Here is a 7,226-nt window from a genome sequence, read left to right as displayed (position 1 = left end):
TCGTCTGTTATGTCTGCGTCTAGTGAGTTCTTGGAACCTGGATTGTCTTCTCGTAGAAAGAGGAAGAAACAGTTGGAAGATGAATCCAGTGTTAGACAGACCGACGAAGAAGAAACATCTCTACGAAAGGTTCGAGAAGAAAGAGAGAAACTGGAAGCCTTTTTATTTGATTAATCTAATAAAATTGTTAGATCTGCGATTAAATTTATATTAGAAAAATGGCTAGTCTTGGAATCTGCCTTACAGAAAGAAATAATGGAGAATGAGAAGTTGAGAGCCTTACCTTCAGTTCGAGACACAACCGAAAGACCCTCTTATGCGATGATTGCGGCGAGTGGAAAGTCGCAATCTCGTTCAATACCAGAACCTGCAAAAGAAAACAGAAAAATTATTAGAGAAAAATACGAAGTATTACTTATCAAACCAGATAAAGAAGAAGATAAAAGAAATAATGAACAAATAAAAGCTGATGTTATGAAAAAACTAAATCCTGTACGAAATAAATTGAAAGTTAGAAATGTAAGACAGATGCGTAATAAAGGTATTATTATGGAGGTCAAGGACGTCGAAGATGTCGAATTAATACGTAAAAGCAATTTAGAATCTACAGGTCTCAAGGTTGAAAGACCAAAAAAGATTAGCCCATCAATAGTAATACATGATGTAGAAACAGAATACAAAATTGAAGATTTAAAAGAAGATTTTATAAATAAAAATTTTAGAAATTGCACTGAGGAAGAAATTAAAGAATTAAATAACGATGTTAATTTTGCACACAGTTTCAAGGTTAAAGAAAATCGAGTTAATTGGATTGTCCAGATTCCCGGAAAATATTTTGGGAACTTGATGGATTGTGGAAGAATATATATGTCCTGGCGAACATACAGAATACGAGAATATGTAAATGTGACAAGATGTTACAAATGCCATGGTTACGGACATATAGCCAAGGTGTGTGGAATGTCGGATCAATTGTGTGAGATATGCGGATCTAAGGAACACATGAAGAATGAATGCAACAATAAGGACCATCCCAAATGTGTGAACTGTGAAAGGTCAAAAAGACGTGATATAAATCATAGTGTTCGGGGTAAGGACTGTCCTGAGTATCTAAGACATTTAGAACTATACCGTAGTAGGCTGAAATGACACTAAAAATTGCACACATAAATGCTCAAAGATCTGTTGCTGCTGCTGCTAACCTGGAGATTATAATGAAAGAGCAAAAAATAGATATATTATGTATTCAGGAGCCCTATAATTTTAAAAATAAAGTCAGAGGATATAATTCGAACTATATGAGGATTATTCACCATCTGTTTGTTCTCCATGGGTGGCAGCGATAGCGAGTAATGACAAAGTACAAATACTACAGGACGTTCTTTGCCAAGACGAACACATAATGTGTTTTCAGGTAACCACTAGATCTATTGATCTATATATTATTAATGTCTATTTCCAACCATCCCTTTCGCTGGAACCATTTCTGAAGAGGATGGAATATATTTTGAACAATATTGACGACAATAGCAATATAATATTAACTATGGATGCGAATTCCAAATCTACACTATGGTATTCAGATTACACAGATGATAGAGGAAGGCTACGGGAAGAATTTATAATATCAAATAATTTATATATCTTGAATGAACCAAATAATCCGCCTACATTCTCGTCTACAAGAGGAGAATCAAATATAGATATTACATTAGCCAATGAAAAAGTAATTAACATGATAAATAATTGGAAAGTTCAGGAATTATCTACAACGAGCGATCATAATTTAATTATTTTTGATATTGGAAAGACAACTTTACAAAGAAGAATCTGGAATAGAGAAAAAAGTTTTAATGTTAAGAAAGCGGATTGGGAGAAATTTGAAAATTCTGTAGATTTGGAATTTAATGAAGAAATAGTTGAAGATCTAAAGAACATGGAACCCAATGCAGCAATAACAAATATCAACAAATTGTTAAATAAATGCTGCAGACAATCCATTCCCAAGGTTAGCAAATGTAATAGAACAGTTCCTTGGTGGAATGAAGAATTAAAAGAATTACGGAGAAAAACATATGCTGCAAAGAAACAACTTAGTAGGGCTCGAAGGCTCCATCTATTAGATTTAATTGAAGAATATTCAGAATCATATAAAACGATTAGAAATATATATGTTGCTAAAGTAAGGAAAAACAAAAGAGATACGTGGCATAACTTTGTAAAAGTAGAAGCGAATAAAGATCCTTGGAGCATTGTTTATAAAATTGTAAGAGACAAAATTCATGAACCCATGACCTTGAGTTCTGTTATACTCCCATCTGGTAATCAGGCAATAAGTTACACACAGGCAATAAATGCGATTTTAAATAAATGTGTACCTGACGGAGATGAAATGAATGAACCAATGGAATTACTGAATATTAGAAAAGATATACAAAGATATAGTAACAGTAATGTAGAAAAAGATATAACAAAAGATGAAATTAATGATGCAATAAAATCCACAAAGAAGAGAAAAGCACCAGGATTCGATAAATTTACAATAGAAATAATTAAAAATTTATGGAAAATTGATATCAGAATTTTACTGGATGTTTTTAATAATTGTCTCCGAAAAGGTATATTCCCAAAAATATGGAAAATAGCCAATGTGAAAATTATTTTAAAAGATAAAGCAAAAGATAGAAAATTATTAAAATCATATAGACCTATAGCTTTGCTGCCAATTTTGGGGAAAATATTTGAAAAAATTTTAATAAGTAGAATAAATAATATTTATCGAGATAAAGGACTTGAAAACAATAAACAATTTGGATTTAGAAAAAGAAAATCAACTGAAGACGCACTTGGCTGGTGGGAGCACCAGTCACTAGCGGCCAACTACTGGATACCTGGCGACCTCCAGCAGTATTTAGCCTTGCCCAGGTACGGTGGCTCTGCCTGGGTTGACATTTTTTCCAACCTACTCGTGGGACTCATTATGGATCTTAAATCAAAAATTAAACATAAAACTATGGTGCGGAAACGCTCACAAAGTGCGACGAGAGAAGAGGTCATGCACGAAATGGAGACACCTATAGTCTTAGCCGGGCCAGCTCTGTCTCTTCGATCTACTCTGGAACTGGTGAGTTCCGGGAACCTGAATCGCCGTACCAACCTAAAAAGAGAAAGAAGAGTGTAGATGAAACTTCTGAAATGGATAAGGAAGTTGAAACAAAGACATCTTTGCAAGTGATTCGACATGAAAGAGAAAAATTGGAGAAATTTTTATTCGATGAATCAAATAAAGTTAATAAAAGTTCAATAAAGTTTATTTTAGAAAAATGGCTAATTCTTGAGTCTGCACTTCAAGAAGAAATCGTAGAGAATAAAAAATTAAGAACCTTGCAACAATTAAAGGAAATAGAAGACTTACCCAAAGGACAGTCTTATGCACACGTTTCAGCGATGACTGGAAAGGCTGTATTTCCGGGGGTATCTGGAAAAGAAAAAGAAAGAAAAACTATTAGAAAAGAAAAATATGAAGTTTTGCTCATTAAACCCGAAAAAGAACAAGACAAGAGAAATAATGAACAGATTAAAGCTGACTTAATGAAAAAATTGAATTCTGTAAGAACCAAATTAAAAGTGCGAAATGTAAGACAAATGAGAAATCGAGGTGTGGTAATGGAGGTAAAAGATGTTGAAGATGTGAATTTAATAAAGGCGAGCAAGCTTGAAACAGCTGGACTTAGAATTGAAAGTCCTAAAAAGATTAATCCGTCCATTATTATATATGATGTTGAAAAGGATTATAAATTGGAGGATCTAAAAGAAGATTTTATTTATAAAAATTTTAGTCATATAGATACGAATGAAATTGAAGAACTAAAAAATGAAGTAAACTTTGTACACAGTTTTAAAGTTAAGGATAACAAACTTAATTGGATAGTTCAAATACCTGGGAGTCACCTTATTAATTTAGTAGAAAAAGGAAGAATATTTATGTTTTGGCGTACCTACAGAATCAGAGAATATTTAAATGTAACTAGATGTTACAAATGCCATGGTTATGGACATATAGCTAAGGTTTGTAGCATGCCTGATCAATTATGTGAAACTTGTGGATCAAAAGACCATATAAAAAATGATTGTCCGGAGAGAGATAAACCCAAATGTATTAATTGTGTAAGAATGAGAAGACGCGTGACGTAAATCACAATGTGCGAAGTAAGGACTGTCTTGAATACCTTCGAAATGTGGAACTGTACAGAAGTAGACTAAAAAATGTCTATAAAAATTGGCCAAATTAATACGCAAAGATCTATTGCTGTTGCTTCCAACCTCGAAAAGATTTTAGTTGTACAAAACATAGACATTTTATGTCTTCAAGAACCTTACAATTATAAGAACAAAGTAAGAGGGTATAATTCAAAAGGAATGAGAATTATTCAACCTACAGTTGAATCTCCGTGTGGGTGGCAGCAATCTCTCCTCTGTAAGAGGAGAATCTAATATTGATTTAACTTTATCTAACCAAAAGTTGAAAAATTTAATAAGGAATTGGAAAGTTTTAAATATAATCACTACTAGTGACCATATAACTTAATTTCGTTCAATATATCAAACGCAACCTTCCAAAGAAGAATCTGGAGTAGAGATCAGAGATATTGTATAAAAAGAGCTGACTGGGACTGTTTCGAAGAGCTTGTTGAATTGGAATTTACAAATGAAGAGTTAGAACAGATTAAGTATATAGAGCCGAACAATGCAGTTAAAAAGTTTAATTTCTTGTTACATAAATGTTGCAATCGATCTATTCCAAAGATTGGCAAAAGTAAAAGAACTGTTCCATGATGGAATAATGAGCTAAATATATTAAGATCGAATGCAAATATGGCTAAAAAAACAACTAGCTAGAACTCGAAAACTTAATTTGACGAACTTACTAGAAGAATACAAAACAGCCTATAAATCAACTAGAAACATATATGTGGCGGCCATAAGAAAATGCAAGAGAGAAGCGTGGCAGAATTTTGTTAAGACTGAAGCAAACAGGGACCCCTGGAGTATTGCATATAAAATAGTTAGAGAAAAGATTCAATCCCCAATAACACTGAGTGCAGTAATACTCTCTTCTGGCAGACAGGCTGAGACCTGGGCAGAGACAGTAGATGCAATTATGAATAAGTGTGTACCTCCTATCAATGAAACAAATGAATCAGCAGAACTACAAGATATTAAGAAAAGAATTCAAAGATATAGAAATAGTAATTTAGAACAGGACATAACAAAAGAAGAAATAAGACTTGCCATCAATAGAATGAAAAAGAAAAAAGCTTCAGAATTGGATAATTTTACTATAGAAATTATTAGCCAATTGTGGCGAGTTGATTGCAATATAATTTTGAACTTATTTAATAATTGTTTAAGAAAAGGAATTTTTCCAGAAGAATGGAAAATTGCTGAACTAAAAATTATATTAAAAGACCAGACAAAAGACAGAAAATTACTAAATTTTCTTATAGACCGATTGCTTTACTGTCAGTTTTGGGGAAAATATTTGAACGCATAATAATTAATAGAATTAACATTATTTATCAAGAGAAAGACATGGAAAATTGCAAACAATTTGGTTTCAGAAAGGGTAAATCTACAGATGATGCATTTATTCGTTGAAGAATTGAATTAAATATAACCCAAAAAAATACGCTGTGGCCTTGTTTGTTGACATTGAAGGCGCTTTTGACAACATATGGTGGCCGGCCATATATAATAGATTGATTGAGGCAGGAATTAGTTCCCACTTACTAAAAATAGTCCAGAATTATTTTGCGAAAAGAAAGATGAGAATGATTTCTACTTTCAATAAAATTGATCGCAAAATGAAAAAAGGCTGTCCGCAGGGTTCTGTGCTCGGACCTGCTGCATGGAACTGGTGCATGGATGCTTTATTAGATAAAGTAGACTTAGAAATGCAAGATAGTGACGTTGAAATATCAGCATATGCAGACGATCTAATATTTATCATCAGGGGAAATAGTCGAAAAGAAATAGAAGAAAATGCAGTTAAAATGGCTCAAATTTTGGAAGAATGGTGTAAAATACATAAATTAAAAATTTCATCTAATAAATCGTCGGCTATGCTGATGAAGGGAAAACTAAGTAAAGATCGTATGCCGAGTATTAGAATCCATGATGCCAAGATTAGATATGTTGATCAAAATAAAGTACCTTGGCATGATCATAGATAATAGCTGTACCTTTGTAGAACACTCTAAATATATTAGGCAAAAGATACTGAAATTCATTATGATGATTAAAAGAATAACTAACCAGAAATAGGGAATAAAAGATCATATTATCAAGATCTTATATAATGCTGTGGCTCTTCCGATTTTGAAGTATGGAGCAGTATTGTGGTATGATAAAGTAAATAACGCTTATGTTAAAAGAAACCTTATGGCGTCTCAGAGAACTCTACTCCTTTTGCTCACAAGAGCCTGCAGAACTACTTCTACGGTGGCAATGCAGGTGATTGCTGGAACATTACCACTGGATTTGGAAATAATTAAAAAAGGCCTGATTACTAGAGTTAGAAGAAACAAAACGACTATATGGAAGAGCTACACATTCAGAGAGAAAGGCTTGGAACAAGAAAGCAACGAAGACACTGACATATGGCCTGATTGGATTGAAGAAGAAACAATAAAGATACATCAGAAAATTATAGAGGAATAGCAAAACAGATGGGATAACGATCCTCATGGAAGAGATACATATAAATTTATTAGGGATGTTGAATTTACTATTAAGAACAAATGGTTTAGGCCTTCAAGATATTGTATTTATTTGATTACTGGATATGGACCTATATTTAGTACCCTATACAAGAGAGGCTTGTCTGATCACAATATCTGTCCAGCGTGTCAAAAGTATGAAGAAACAGTTGATCATATGATTTACTAATGTGAAGCATATGAAAGATATAGATACACAGAAATATTAATAAATATGACAAAAGAACATCTAATATCGACGAATGAATTATTTGGAAAGTTTGCAACATACGCAAAACAAATAATTGAATTAAGGAACACTTACATATTATCGAGTGAAAGTAGAAGGTCCGCCTCCTCGGGGCAGGGACGGGCAACGGCAAATCCTTGATTTGCCGGCGAAGTGACCTGAAAATAAAATAATAAAACTACAAAAAAATAATAATATAAAAATAAGTAAAATTAATA

The 7,226-nt window shown here is 32.9% G+C and overlaps 1 long non-coding RNA gene across 1 annotated transcript; it reads right to left on the bottom strand.

Annotated features, from left to right (window-relative positions):
* Window positions 1-209: 209 nt before the first annotated feature.
* LOC143260922 (uncharacterized) lies at window positions 210-3,439 on the bottom strand. Its single transcript, XR_013035193.1, has 4 exons — window positions 3,416-3,439; window positions 3,075-3,157; window positions 2,847-2,986; window positions 210-367 (listed from the first exon to the last, which is right to left on the bottom strand). It is a non-coding gene; the product is annotated as an uncharacterized LOC143260922 (long non-coding RNA).
* Window positions 3,440-7,226: the final 3,787 nt, after the last annotated feature.

The sequence above is a fragment of the Megalopta genalis genome, unplaced genomic scaffold (assembly GCF_051020955.1).
Source record: "Megalopta genalis isolate 19385.01 unplaced genomic scaffold, iyMegGena1_principal scaffold0025, whole genome shotgun sequence".
In the NCBI taxonomy this organism is placed as follows: domain Eukaryota; kingdom Metazoa; phylum Arthropoda; class Insecta; order Hymenoptera; family Halictidae; genus Megalopta; species Megalopta genalis.
The sequence above is the reverse complement of the archived record's forward strand: the minus strand, read 5'-3'. Positions and strand labels throughout refer to the sequence as shown.